The 15,839-nt window shown below is 39.5% G+C and overlaps 1 pseudogene; it reads right to left on the reverse strand.

Annotated features, from left to right (window-relative positions):
• LOC113177331 (protein CBFA2T2 pseudogene) lies at positions 1-15,635 on the reverse strand (annotated as a pseudogene).
• Between the last annotated feature and the right edge of the window lie 204 nt (positions 15,636-15,839).

Consider the following 15,839-nt stretch of genomic DNA (forward strand, 5'->3'; position numbering starts at 1 on the left):
TCACATATTAGGTGGAATCCAAAGGCTGATGTTTACTCTGAGTTCCCATAAGACTCTGCCCTTACCACTGCTGAGAGAATCTGCACTCCCAGGGCTATGCTGCCTGGGGACCAGCTTGGTCCCTGTTCTGCTCATCTGTTTTTTCATTAAGTCATCTTTTCCAGTAGTTGAGTTCTTTCCAATGAGATTCCTGACAGTGCCTCAGAACTGCCATGGAGCACCTCATTTTTTCTACCATTTCCATAATGCAGTTCAGGTGGTCAAGATGTTTCGGTTCCTCAGATCATTCCCCTTCTGTCAAATGGTGGTCTAGCCACTCCTCCTGATCGCCTCCATTTAGACCAATACTGGGTGCCTCTCACACACTTCTCAGTGTTCTAGCATCTTGTTAGGTTCCTGATATAGGTGAGAAGTTGGAATATCTTCTAAGGTGTACTGCTGAGGAGGTGAAGGAGGAGGATGGAACTGGCCCCCTGATTCATGGGGGGCACAGTGAGGGCAGGACTGTGCCCAGGAACAAGCCTGATTGCACATGCTCTCTTGGCAGGAGGCTCAGGAGGAATTGTATCTCTTTCTAAATCACTCTCTTCCCTTCTCTCTGGACTGGGCCTTTTTCCATTTCCACGCACTTCTGTGAGCAGCTCAGAAGAGTCCGCAGCAGAAGGGAGACTGGTGTTGAGCAGAAGGTGTTCATGCTGAGCGAGGTACTGGGACGGGGTCTGCTTCTCAAAGATACTTTTAATGGCATCTAGAATGATAAATTCTTTCCAGAGAGTTTTTCATTTAGTTTGCTCAGATCCATCAAAGGAATCACTATTTATGGCAGCCACAGCCTTACAGAATGTATTTATTAAAATAAGAAAATTTGAAAGTCAATATTACTCCTTGATTCATGGGCTACAGAATGGATATTGTGTTAGCGGGCATGAAAACAAAATTAAACTCATAAATCTGTGTATCTCCATTAAAACTCTTGAGTGAGGGCTGGGGATGTGGCTCAAGTGGTAGCGCGCTCGCCTGATCCTCAGCACCACATACAAATAAAAAAGATGTTGTGTCTGCTGAAAAACTAAAAATATTAAATTCTCTCTCTTTAAAAAAAAAAAACTCTTGAGTGACCAAGTCCATTGTCAGTAATAATATTTTGAAAGGAATCTCTTTTTTTCCGAGTAGTAGGTCTCATTCAAGCTTTGTGGGTCCATTTACAGAGCACAGGCAGAGTAGATTTGGTATGATTTTTAAGGGCCACAAAATTTCTATAATGATAAATGAGCATTGGCTCTGATTGAAAATTAACAGATGCATTAGCCCCTAACAAGTTAGCCTATCCTTTATAAGTTTTGAAGGCAGGCAGACTTCTCTCTATCTAGAAAGTTCTAGATAGCATATTCTTCAAGCATAAGGGGTTTTTCATCTGTGCTAAAAATCTGTTGTTGAGTGTCATCTTAGTTAGCTCTTCTGAAAGCGTCAGTCACCTTAGCTAAATCTTCTGGATAACTCACTGCAGCTTCTACATCAGCTCTGGCTGCATTTGTACTTTTATAATATAGAAATAGCTTCTTTCCTTAAATCTCATGAATCAACCCTCTGCTAGCTTCAGACTTTTCTTCTGCAGCTTCATCACTTCCCTCAGCCTTTATAGAACTGAAGAGAGTTACAGCCTTTCTCTAGATTAGGCTTTGTTTAAGGGAATGTGTGATCTTCTTTCTAAACCACTAACTGTCTCAGTATCAGCAATAGGGTGTCTGTTTCCTTACCATTTATTCACTGGAATGGCATGCTTCCTTAATAACTTTTCCTTTATAGTCAACTTGACTTACTGATGCAAGAGACCTAGCTCTCGCCTATCTAGATTTCAGACACACTTTTGATTTTAAAGTGAAAAATGTGCAAGTCTTTTACTTGAACACTTAGAGGCCATTGTAGGGTTATTAACTGGCATAATATCAATATTGTTGTACCTAAGGAAATAGGGTCACCTAAGGAGAGGGAGAGAAATGGGGAAATGTCCAGGAGGCAGAGCAGTGAGAAAACACACACACACACACACACACACACACACACACACATACACACACATAAACAACTTGTTAAGCTGACATCAAACATGAATGCAGTTTGTGGCCTCCCAAAACAATTACAGGTGTAACATCCAAGGTTGCTGACCACAGATCACCATAGCAAATATAATAATGAAATAATCTGAGATATTGCAAGAATTACCAAAATGGATGGAAACATGAAATGAGCATTGTTGGAAAAATGTCACCATAGACTCATTCAATGCAAGGTGGCCATAAAACTTCAATTTGTAAAAAAATCTCAATATATCTGTGAAATGCAATAAAGTGAGGCATGATAAAATGAGGTATAAGCCAGTTATGGTGGTGCACCCCTGCAATCCCAGCAACTCAGTAGGCTGAGTCAGGAGGATTGCAAGTTCAAAGATAGCCTCAGCAACTTAGCAAGGCCCTAAGCAACTTAGCTTTTGAATTAGTATTGAATTGTACAATGCTTTCCAAACAATTTCATTTATAGTGAAGTTACCTATCTCAAACAAAAAGGTTTGGGGATGTAGTTCAGTGGTAAAGCACCTCTGGGTTCAATCCCCAGTACCAAAAAAAAAAAAGTATAAATAAATAAAATACAGTATCAATAGACAGTAATTCAATTGCCATTTAAAATTTACATTTTTAAATGTTTGTCTATGATATAATGGAAATACGTTTAATTTAAGGGCACTTATTCTTATATCCAGATTCCTAGTCTAATATTTGTTTCAGATGATTTTTTTACAGAATTTTATTTCTTCCTAATCTTTACATGGTTGTTATTTATAGGTTTTTAGGTAGGTCTTCTTATGTTTTTTAAGAAAAATAATGCCCTATTCTTAGTTTCCTAATTATAACTGTATATTAAATTTACTGAATTTATTAATTCATTTTATAAATTTACTAATGACTAATTATAATAAATTTTAAGAAGGAAAGCCATATTATTATCTAAATTTAAAGAGAAAAGCATTCAGTAAATTTAATATACATTTATAATATTTTATTGTTAAAAAATTCTTAAATTCACAAGTAAATCTAATTTCATCATGATTTATCATGTATATTTTAGATATTTATGGATTTGGCTTATTTGTTTTGTACTTAAAGTTTCTTTCATATGTAGTTTATGATTATATGTGCATATATAATAATCATAAATTTCACCAGAAGTTTGTCAATGTTAGTAGTCTTTTCAAAAATCCAACTTTAGACTTTCTAGGTCCTTTTTATTGTATCTTGGCTTTTCTATTTTAAATATTCTTGCTTTTATTTTTATAATGTTTCAATTTCTTTTTTGAATTTATCCTGTTCTTTTTAAAATCTCTTTAATCCCATGCTCAAGATACTAATTTTAAACTTTCTTCATTTCTAACATACTAATTTAAGAGTTTCTTTTTGATCACAATTACTATTTTAAACATACCCTATAACTTTAGATTCATAATCATTCCATTGTTATTTATAAAAATTTTAAATACTTAAATTTTTCTTACTGAATTTTTCCTCTTGCTATTTTTCTTTTTCTATTTTCCTCTTTTCATGATTTAGAATTTTTATACACTATGGAGATTCCCCTAAAAGTGTGCTGTGGGGACAAGTGCATGGAGTACTGCATACATGGCATATATTACCGGTGTCTGAGTGCAGGCCACTCCCCTCTTGCTAGTGAGAGAGCAGCAGGCCGCTTACCCCGTAGGCACAGCCCTGGGTGTGAGGCCATGTGTTGCAGTCCCTGTGCTTGCTTCACGGCCCACTCCTTGATTGGTCGCTGCAAGGGCAGTTAGCAGACATTGCATTGGTGGCCGCCTGTAACCTGCTTAGCTACTGCCTGAGTATACATACATGGTAACTGCACAATAAAATCAGACCTGCTTCCTGCTTGGTCTCCGGAGGGCTTGATTAGCGACTCTGCAGCCACACTCTCCCTTACCTTGTTCTGTGGACCTCCTTGCTGGATGAGAGAGAGCCTACGGTGTACCTTGCATTTTTAAATAAAAATTATAATCCCCAATAATAAATACTGGTATTGGGGATTGAAACCAGGGTGTCTACCATGGAGCTGCATCCCCAGTCCTTTTTACTTTATTTTGGGGCAGGGTCTCACTAAATTGCCCAGGTTGGCCTCAAACTTATGATCCTCCTGCCTCAGCCTCAAGTTGCTAGAACTGCAGGCATGCTCACCATGCCCACACCAGAATGAAGTCTTTAGATTCTTCTCAGCACTTTCATGCTCTAGGCAGTGACATAAAAATCATTACTAAAAGTTCATGGTCATAGAATCCTAATATATAGAATGTTTTCTATAGAAGGTCTATTTTATCTCCTTTTTTCTTCAAAGTATTTCAACTATAATAAACCTATGAAGGTACTGACTACCAGTGTCATATATATAAAACTGAATGTGCATATATACATTCAGTCTTGTTATCAACCCTCTCAATGCTGGATGTATATATAGGAGAAATGACCTCCTTTATGACAACCCAGAATTTCTAATAATTGAATGTTCTATTCAATATTCTAGGGATTAGTGTTTTAATTAAGTGTGGAGGCAAATTGGAGTAGTAGTAAAGTAACTTTACTGTAAATGAAATTGTTTGAAAAGCATCTTACAAGTCAATACTAATTCAAAAGCTTCCCTTGTTAGCAGCTCAACAGATGTTCCCCACTCCTCCAACACATAATTCAGGCAACAGGTCAAGGTTTGTGGAAGTCAGGTCAGTGTTTCTCAACTTTGAAAAGCTCTCAGCTCCAGTACTACTGAGGGTGAGTAAGTGTGGACTGATGCACTCAGCAAGTCTGCCAGGGAAACAGTTTTTTTGCATGAACATCTTGTACTTTGGAGGATCAGAAGGAACACATATAGGTCTCTTAATCCTTGAAAATTTCTGTGCAATGACTTTGTCTTTTGGGTTTCATCCAGACTATGGGTAAGGTTGCCCTATTCACAGTCTAACTTGTTCCTTCCTTTGATAGCTTAGTTTCTCTTCCTCCAATACCCTCTAAGCTGATTCTTAAACAAGAAGTGAAAATAAAACTCACTGTAAAGACAAACAACAAAAGTGAAAATAAATCCATGAATCTAAACAAAGCTGGAAAATTAAACATTTTACTTAGTGAAGAAAATATTACTATTGCCTCAATTTTGTACATGGGATAGATAAAGCTAAAAGAAGTCAAGTAACTTCCTCATGATCAAAAAGTAAATAGTACGAGGAGACACAAACTAGTTCCAAGTCTAGTGTTGTGTAGCAATGGTATAATAATTATAATGTTTAATAGAAGAATAATCATTGCTAATTAACCATGAGTATGCTTTTTTTCTATTCTGTAACTCAGCAATCTTTTCCCAGATAATTAGTAGCTTTTATCATTTGTGGAAGGGATAGGAATTAAAACTCAGTCAAAGCTAGGTCCTCTTTAGGGAAAATGAGTCCTTTGGAGTAGGGGCATGGAGTTAAGAAATAAAACTTTTATATCTTCCTGGTGACTCAGCACTTGATTGAGCAGTGGACGTTGTCTTCTGACTTTTCAGAACATGAGTGCAGGCTTCTTGAAATAAAAAAGGATAAAGGGGAGAGACATTTTTCTTTATAGGGCAATTTACAATTATAGGGTAGAACTCAGTATAAGACCCTGTTTAAGACACAATTAACATTTCAGACTGGATTCTCTGGCCTTTCTTCTCACCTGCCTCCATGAATATGCTACAACATTGGTGTAATGCATGATTTATGTCAAGATTTCATGCTGAACACTGTCCTGGAGAGAAGGGGGATGTTTGTGCCCACTGCTGAATCACAAAGACTTGACTAGAATCCCTCAGCAGCACCTAAGTGAGGGTATGACAAATGCTGGCCCAGGGAGGATTGAAAATTTGTTGACTTGTGTCTTCATGTTGTCTGGAAAACTCAAACATTATCTCTTCAAATACTGCCTTCACTCTATTTTCTCTCTCTCCCACTTTTGAGCCCATAACTGAAAATAAGATGGACCATCTCACTCTAATATATTTTAATCATTTGTGTGTTTAGTAATATTTTCCTCCTTGTTTTGTATTCTGAATTACTTTTCTTTCTCTTCAACTCCCATTTTACTAATTCTTCAGCTCTCACTGCTCATATATCTGTTAAACTCTAGCAGAATTCTTGATTTTGATTATTTCATTTCAGTTTTTTAATGTTTAATTTTTAGTTGTAGATGGACAAATACCTTTATTTATTTTTATGTGGTGCTGAGGATCGAACCCAGTGCCTCTCATGTGAGAGGCAAGTGTTCCACCACTGAGCTCCAGTTCTCTCAAACTAATTTCTAAAGATAGAAACACATTAAAATTATTCTTCATCCTAAGACACTGCATTTACTAGTGGGTGGCATCATGTCAAGAGTTCATGCACATGAGAATTAAAGGTATTAGCTCCAAATACTTAATACCATAAAAACGCATGCAGAATTTGCTTTCTGCCTCAAAAGAGGCATGTTTGTTACACCTCAAACCAAGCATTAATCCTTTCCTTATCATAGCCCCATCCCAGTCCCAAGACTGCCAAACCAATATGTAAACACACTCTTTAATAATATGTGTTCCCAAAACATTGCCTATTTTATGATTTTCCCCTTTCTTCAGGTGACTGCAACATTACCTTGCCTTTTCAATCTTTGCATAGACCAGTCTGGCCTTTGCCATGAAAACTTGAGTAGAGGTTATAAATGAAGTTCAGTGGTGGGTAAAAAAGAAAAAAAAAAAAAACAGCCACATGTATTAGCCTACAGTCAAACCTGGGTCACTCCAGTAAGAGATAAGATGTTGAATACTGAAGCACCAGTATTCTTAGGTTCGGTGACCTGCATAGTTCCTAACACATCCAATACTCACGGTGTTATTTCTCCTACCACCACTTGTAGATTTTATCTTCCAGGCTTCTTCACAGAAATAAAATCACCTGTTCATACTTTGATTCAATGACTGCATATACCCTGGTTACACTAAGCAGCCTACTGTTTCTGGAAACTAGTCTCGGAGCAGATGGAAATCAACTTTTACTAAAGGCTGATTTTCAGCTAAAGGATCCAAAATGTCCCTGTGTGGAATCATCTGTACTTCTAGAACACATCTGAAAATCGACTACTAAGGATCAAAATTTCAGTCCAGCCAATGCAACCAATGCAACTGAGCAAGACCCTTGCTCACTCAGGGTCTGGGGATATAGCTCAGTGCTGGAGCATCCCTGGGTTCAATTCCAAGCATGCGCGCACACGCGCGCGCGTGCACACACACACACACACACACACACACAATCATAAAACTAAGTCTCAGAATTCTTAGGAAACTTCCAAGAGGGGCCTTTCTGTGGCCTCATCCCAGTTTCTAGGAAACTGGCTGGGAGGGGAAGATTGAAAAGTCAGATGGCCTGACGTGCCAGTGCAGTAATTTGTTTTCAGCCTTACTTCCTAATTTCCTAGCACTGCCAGATACTTGAGATTCTCCAGTGCGTGCTGTGTTTCAAAGCCAATACAAGTCCAGAACCCCCTGGCTCTGGGAATTGATCCATTGCTATTCTTTTCCTAACATTCCTCATCATCTCTAGGATGCCAAAGATCAAGGGAGAGAGAATTGCTATTGCTTATTGCTATATTTGGATCTTAAGTGTCCCCAAGGCCCATATGTCTGGGGCTTGTTCCCCAGCTTGTAGCACTACTGGGAATGGTGGGACCTTTAAGAGGTAGGGCCTACCGGGGGATCTTCAGGTCCTTTGGAGTGCATCCCTGAAGGGGAAGGGGACCTCAGCAAGTTTCCCTTCCTTTTGCTTCCCAGTCATTAAGTGAGAGGTTTTGCTCCCTGTGCATCCAGGCCATGAGATGTGGCCTGACCATAGGCCCCAAAGCAACAGGGCTATTAACCATGGACTAAAACTTCCCAACTATGAGCCAAAATAAAAAATTTCTTTTTAAGTTTATTTACCTTAGGTATTTGTTACAGTAGTGGAAAGCTAACACACTTGACTATCATTGGTAGATGTGGTTTTTGTCTAAAAGTCTATTCAGATTTACACTGTGGAAGGGTCACTCAGGATATAATGTGGGAAAGGGGTTAGAGTAGACAAGACTGGCTATAGGGAAGACAGTGGTTTGTTAAATCCATATTAATTGATATAAAAAGTGATGTATGGAAGGATGCAATAATGAAGAGGCAATGAGTCTGTGGAAAGCACAATAAATTTAAACACTATTTATTTAAACACTATTATAAACCTTTATTGAAAAGTTGAAAGCATTCATCTAAAGAAGATAGCAAGATCTGATCTGGACAACAGGATGAATAGTGGAGGGTAAATATACCAAGCTGGAGTAGGAACAGATTTTAGTGAAACATTGAAGACAATGTACTAATCTTTGGGAGATGCTGTGCTTGGATCTGATTGCAGAGTGTTGAGGTAGAGGGTGGTGTGATATGCCAACAGGGAATTCACTGGTATGTTGAGTGACTCTGAGATGCATCCGAGGCATCTTGTAAATTTAGGAGTTAAAAGTGCAGGTTTGTAGTTTAGGGAATAAGTGTAGGTCTGATATTTAAAGTTGTGCTGACCAGAGTTGGTGGGCATGTTAGATGTGTATCTTATCTATATACAAAGTCAGTGTGAAGGATGATTTTCTTGTTGAATTCAAGTTGGTTACTCAGCTGGACCTACCTTGGCTTCTCAACAAGAGAAGCATGGTTTCATCTTACAGCTCCTGGCTTTCAAAAAGGCAACATTTCATAATGACTTCTAAGCCCAACTTATGGGGCTGTTCTCCAGGTTCTTCTCTTCAGTTTAATTTCTCCCAGGGAAAACTGGGGAAAGAAATGTTTCTGCCATTTGAACTTAATTAAAAGATCAGTACAGGGCTGGGGAGATGACTCAGTTGGTAGAGTGCTTGCCTAGCATGCACAAGGTCCTGGGCATCAATAATAATAATATCAATATATTTATATTTTAACCATCAATATTTCTTGAAATATTCTATTCCTTATATATATAATAAATCCAAAACATATAAACTTGGGAAATTGAATTCTCCCAAGCAGACACTGATTGCAAGCATTGTTAATCTTTTTATATCTCATATCTCTTCAAATGCTTTATATGTATTAAAAACACATAATAGTATTACAATGATTATAAGACTGGTCATTAACTCAACAAACATACTATAACAGCTACAAAGGACTAACTGATTGTACCAAACTTTGTTGCTTCATTATCTTGATTCTGTCCTTTTATTTCCTTTCTTCTAATTTTAATTCTGCTTCTCCTTCTTCTTTCTTTCCTGAATTAGAATTTTACCTAGCCTACAAGTTTGGTGACCTTCTCAGATCAGTAAGGCAATAGTTTAAGGATGAAAATTGAAAATTTGGAATCAGAAACAACGGACATGGATGATTTTTTTGTTTCTTTATAGGTATCTGTTACACAGTTGGAACAAACCTTTCTATGAGTTAAGCATTTGGTGAAATGTATCAGATATTTTGATATTTATAGTTTTGTCTAGTATAGCCAACACTACCAAACAAAAACAAACCACCTTTTTTGGGAATTTAAGTCTTTCTGGATACTCTTTCAATTGTTCTACCTACAAAGGACCAGAAGAGGGCATTGTTGATTCAGTGGTAGACTTCTCTATTCCTAACTGGGAGACCTGGGTTCCATTCCCAGCCAAGGCACTACCTTGTCCATCTCTACCCTGTCTCAGTGTCCATGGAAGGACTCTGTGTCCCTGGCAATGTGTGTCTACAGGTGTGGGCTGAAAATTTATATTTTTAATTAAAAACAAACAAACAAACAAACAAAAACCACTCCAGACGTCGGGAAGTGTTCATCTGTTTTTTTGTTTTCTGTCTCTTTACAATTAGGATGTTCCTGGGAAAGATTATTATTTGGAAGTAAGATATGGGTTCCTGCTTGAGGGGTAATAAATCTTCCAAAATTTTTTCTTGTCTAAGAATAGATTAAACAAATATTTTTGAAACAGATTTTCAAACCAACAATACTTATTTATTTCTCTTTTTGGAGATAAATGTATTCACAAATGCATTCAAAGTTTTCCTTCTTCTGACATTGTGGCTTTCTACATTTTGTTTACAACTTGTTTTTAATAGTTCTTAACTGGAAATACTGTGTTGAAACCATCAGTTTTGTTTGTTTTCTTTTCTCCTCTCCCACACCCCAACAGGGGATTGAGTCTGGGGGTGTTCTACCATTGCGCTACATCCTCAGTTCTTTTTATTTTTTTATTTTGAGATAGAATCTCACTAATTCACCAAGGCTGGCCTCAAGTTTGTGATCCTCCTGCTCAGAATAGTCAAGATCATAGGTGTGCTGTCACCACCTCGCCTGGCATCAGAGCTGTTTTCTGTTTTAACTTGTTTGGAAATCTCTGTTGAATAAAAATTATCATGTGTTACATAATTTTTAATTTTTTAACTTTTCTCTGAATAGTAACTAGATTTTAGGGAGAACAATCTGGGAGACAAATTACAAAAAAGAAAAAATGATAGATTTTACTTATGTGATGAGGCATATTGAAAGAGTCCATCAGGTATCAGGAAAGATTAAACCAAAAGCTGGACCTGGTAGTGCATGCTGGTAATCCCAGCAAGTGGGAGGCTGAGGCAGGAGGATCACAAGTTCCAGTCCAGCCTCAGCAATTTAGTGAAGCCTTGAGTAACTTAACAAGACCTTGTCTCAAAACACAAAACAAAACAAAACAGAAAAATGAGCTGTGGATGTGGCTCAATGGTTAAGCACCCCTGGGTTAAGTCCTGGTATGCACGCCTGCCCCTACAAAAAAAAAAAAAAATAGCCCAAGAAGATCAATCTCAAGATGATATCATAGGAAAATTATTAAAAATTATAGAAAACATCCTCAGGTTTTCTAGGCAACTGAAATGTCACAAGAGCAACAATTAGATGCACACTGATATATAAGGCAAAGCAACAGTGGAGCAGCATTTTCAAGAAACCGAGTAAAGAAAGTGCAAACCAAGGGTACGATATCCAATCAATCTCTTTCAAAGTCCACCATTTAAGGTCATTGTTCTAGTTACCTTATATTTTTTCATATAAACTACATTCTTAAGTCTCAACCACAGTCTGACCCAAACGTTAGCCAAATGCCCTCCTGAACCATGGAAAGGTGGGGCAGTTTTGTGAGCAGTTACCATAAGGCTGTTCTTACTGGTCTTTTGTGGGAACCTCCCTGTTTCTGAAGAGCCATGGAAATTTCCATTTTGCCCTCATCCCCATAGGGTACAACTGCAGACTGTAACTACTTAGCTACAGTATAAAATTGGCTCCTTCATGACAGGACAACCCACTACTTGTTTTGTCTTGTCCACTTGGGTGTCATGCTATAGGATTATGGGTGTAGAATCTGACAACAGCACTAATTTTGCTTATGCCATGTGTGTATAATTATAAACAACTTTGATTCATTTGAGCTCATTGTCTCCTTACAAGTGGATTCTATGGAAGTTTGAGAAGACCTCCTGCTGCTTAGGATTACTTGACCACTTGACAAAGGGTCATAATGCAAGACAAAATGTTCCCCAGAGTGGTACATGTTAGGTCTTTAGGCCAAAGTAACTCCATTTTGAAAATCAGCACCTGCCCACCCAGGCATGACCTTCCCATTAGGTCCACCCACTACCCTAACTACCCCCAACTACCAAAACCACAACAAAGACACCAAGTAACAATCACAGGGCCAGATGAGTTATTTTTTAACTACTTTGTTGTATATGACTATAGAGTTAAGAAGTTTTTTCCAGCAGGCTGTTGCACCTTGCAGAGGGGCAGCCCAGCAGATATTCTGTCAATAAACCTTTGCTTGACTCAGATATGTGTCTCTCCTGGATATTTGTACCAGCTACCCTAACAGTATCACATGATCTCCCTGAATTGCTGGGTGTCCTCCAGTTAGCCTATATATTAAGGATACACACACACACACACACACACACACACACACACACACACACATATATATATATATATATATAATTAAATTTATGTTTGGAGGCTGAGCATCAACAAGGGAGGATTGAAACCAGGCATTCAAATGGTACTTAAGTTGTTGCTAAAAGTTGTTAAAACTGAGTGGATGGTCTCTTAAAACTAAAAGTTGATGCAGAGCCATGTTGTGGTGGGTCTGCTCATTTGTGTATCCAATCCTTTTTTTCCCACCCTGTACTTTTCTCACCAAGTACTTTAGGGGAAAAAAACAAAAACAAAAAACCTCCCCACTGTTCCAACTGATCTCCAAAGCTGGTCACACCTCTCTGTTCTCCTAGCACTTTCAGTCAAGGAGATAACATGGTCACCTGACAGCTACTGTTATAACTTGTCAAGTTCATACATTACACTCCTTGGTCTGTGTTTCTCTACGAGACAGTATGAATCCAACTAAGAAAGTTTGGGTAAAATCTTCAGTAAAGAAAAGTCTTGAGTGAGGATTCTGAACCAATTCAATGTACAGAGAAATGTACACTTGAAATAGATGAGTTCCACTGCTATACTATGAATGCGTTTAAATTGTCAGAGGAGATTCTTCAGAGTACTGTTGCAAGTAAATAAATGGTAATGGGGCAAATTTTTAACATTTGTTACCAATGGATGGATCATAATTTAGCAGGAATGCTTATAGCCTCTGATGTCTGAAGTTTCACTATAAAAACGATGTTGTGTTGGTTGGCAAGACAAAAATTTCAATCCCAAATGCTCTAACTGCAGTGTTATCAGATCTCTGCTAGGCTAGCAGAAGGTTCAACAAAATTCAGTAGCTTGGAATTTTCTCCTAGGCCTCTCTCTGCCAGCTGGGAGGCACACTGTGTCAGCCTGTGCCTGGTGGCCAGTCTTTTCAGACTGAGAACATGAGACATGTTGAATGTACCAATGTCTTGCATTTCTTCTTCTGCCTTCTGAGAGCCTATGGAGGCAGACATGTGGAAGACTGTGGTGCAAGGACATTTTTTCTGGCAATGAGAAGGGTCTCTGGAACCAAAGGGAGCGCAGTTCTTCTTATACAAAACAACCCCTCCCCCTAAAAAAAGGAGTTTCAATCCTCCCTTGTTGATGCTCAGCCTCCAAGCATATATATCATATATTTTATACACACACACACACACACACACACACACACACACCTCCTTAGGTGATGGTCAGGGTGAAAATCAGGAAAACAAAACCACAATAATCTGGTGAAAGGTATCTCATGTCCGTGGAAAAGATGGCATGGTTTGGGTTAAATTCCAAAGTAATTTTACTGCTGAAGGTCACTGGATGCAGAATCAACCTGTGCGATGCTGTACCACACAATGATTTAAAAAAACTAAAAATAGATAAGAGAGGGAGAGAAAGTTCGAGTATGAGAGTGAAAAGAATCAAATAGCTCCAAACTGTGCTGAGCTCTCCTCCTGCACTGGTTCTCACTGGATCTCTTCAACCCTCTCTTCATTGTTTGTCTTTGCTTCTTTGCTGTTTTCAACCATCCTTGCTTTGTATTTCGCTGTAGAGATTTTAGATCATATGGGCTGCCTCTTACCCTATGGACTTCACCTGATAAGACTCTGGAATTGAGTCACGATGGCAGTGAACACACCTGTTTCTAGCCTAATATGCCATGGCTAGGTCAAGTGTACACTCCACCACAGAACTACAACACACACACACACACACACACACACACACACACACACACACCAGCCCTGCAACCTTTGAATTAAAATGATTTCTATTTTTTGTTTTTCAATTTGTTTACAGCACACTCCCCCCATCTTCCACAGCTCTCTCACAGATTCCAATTAAATAAAAGGTCCCTATAGCTCCATTTAAAAAAAAAAAATCAGTAGCTTGCTTGTCAGGTGGTTTCTTGGAACTGTGCCAGTGAATTCTGAATGCTAAATCCCTCTGGCAGCCAAAAGGAAAAGCAAAACGAAAACAAAAAGTACTGTCTCTCACAAACTAAAGGTCTCTATTATTCTGATAAGAAGCCACTACGCATGCCAGACTTGTGACTCCTACTAAAGTTTGGCCCATTTATTTTGCAGAGAGTCAATGTGAATGATGTGACATATTATTTTTATTGCAATTTATTATATTATGAAATTCATTATTATTAAATTTCTCAAAAGTTATAGAAAATTTAATGATGTTAAAAAGAAGTTTCCCTTCACTAATGTCATTTTCAAAATAAATTGCCCATAAAAGTTAAAATAAGAAAACATCTCCCTTCAGGAGAGTAAGTAGATGAGTGGTAGAACACTTGCTTCACATGCTGAGGCCCTGGGGTGGAGGTGGGGAGGTGATTTGTTTTTTAAAAATCTGCTGCGGTTCCAATCAGTCTTAGTTTTTCAGATGCTTTTATCATTACGGCAGATTTACTACCAGGAACACCTCCAAAGTGGAAGATGGATTTGGGGTGGGACTCTTTTGTGCACCACATTTCAGAAATTCCTAAAGTGTCAAGAATACCCCCAAGACTAGACAAGGAACAGCACCACATCCACAAAATTTAGAGACAGTGAAAAAAGCCAGGCTTACATTTTTTTTTATTTATAATTTTTAAAAAATTCTGACCGATCTTATTTGGAAGAAAGGGTAAACACTAAAACACAAAAGATCAAAGTCTTGAATTCCAGTTTGCTGGGATTCTAGGCAGTTTAAAATTCTATCTAAAAGTCTGATCATTTCTAGTGTTGCTTTAAATGTGGGTTAAAAAATACAATCGCATAAAATCCTGGGCATGTATTTGGTACTTGTACTTTGGAGCAATATGCACTGGAGTTTTACGTTCGCTTTATATTTCCATTATCTGGAAGTATCTAAGTTAAAAAAAAAATATTGCGCAATAGCTTCAAATTTAGAATTTATATCATCTCCATTTCTCCACCACTGCCAGAAGAAGTTGAGAGAGAGCAGTACCTAGACACACTAAAGAACAAGGAGCCGAGATCCCACGCCCAAAGCGAAATCCAGCAGCCGCTGCAGCAGGGGGCTCAGAATTCAGATCCCTAGACCACCTGAAAACCTGGGGCTGCGCAGCTTCTTTAAAATCCTTCCAGTAGGGACCTCTTGCACTGACCTGGGGAAAACGCCATCTAGCCTCCTGGGGCCGCCGTCCCCCCTAGGGAATTGTTCCCAGGGAATTGTGGTCGGATCCCAGCTTTTTCCAAATTCCAAACCAACACACCACGCACCCAGCGAACCCAACCTCCCCCCTCCCAGTGGTGCTCCCGCGAGGCCCCAGGTCCACAAGTCGCGGACCACGCTACCTCGCCCCGGCCGCACCCGACACTCACCCAGAGCCGAGCCCGCGCGGAGTGGCAGCGTGGGCACAGACTGTCACCCGACTGGCCCGCGGGCTAGCGCTCGGGGAAGACGCAGGGCTGGGGAAGTGCGCCAGGCGAAGGGGCGGGGCGCCCGAGCAGGAGCGGTCCGGCCGGGACGGCCCAGGTGGAGGGCCCTGGAAGACCTCGGGGCTGGGCGGAGTTCGCGCGGCCACCTGGCGCACTGGCTGCCCTCCGGTCGTGGAGGGCAACTCCATCCTCCCGGCACTCGGGCCCCCAACTCGCGCGGCTCCCTCTCTCACGGTCCCCCCAGTTACCTAGGAATCGTGCTTCCCCTTTAACCAACCGCGGACTTCGAGCCACGCGATTTCCCTCTAGCTCTGAATTTCGGCGCACAACCCGGCGTGGAGGCCGATTCAGCTCGCCCCCCATGGCCTGCTCAGACCTGAGGGTCTGAGACC

The sequence above is a fragment of the Urocitellus parryii genome, chromosome 11 (genome assembly GCF_045843805.1).
Source record: "Urocitellus parryii isolate mUroPar1 chromosome 11, mUroPar1.hap1, whole genome shotgun sequence".
Lineage (NCBI taxonomy): Eukaryota > Metazoa > Chordata > Mammalia > Rodentia > Sciuridae > Urocitellus > Urocitellus parryii.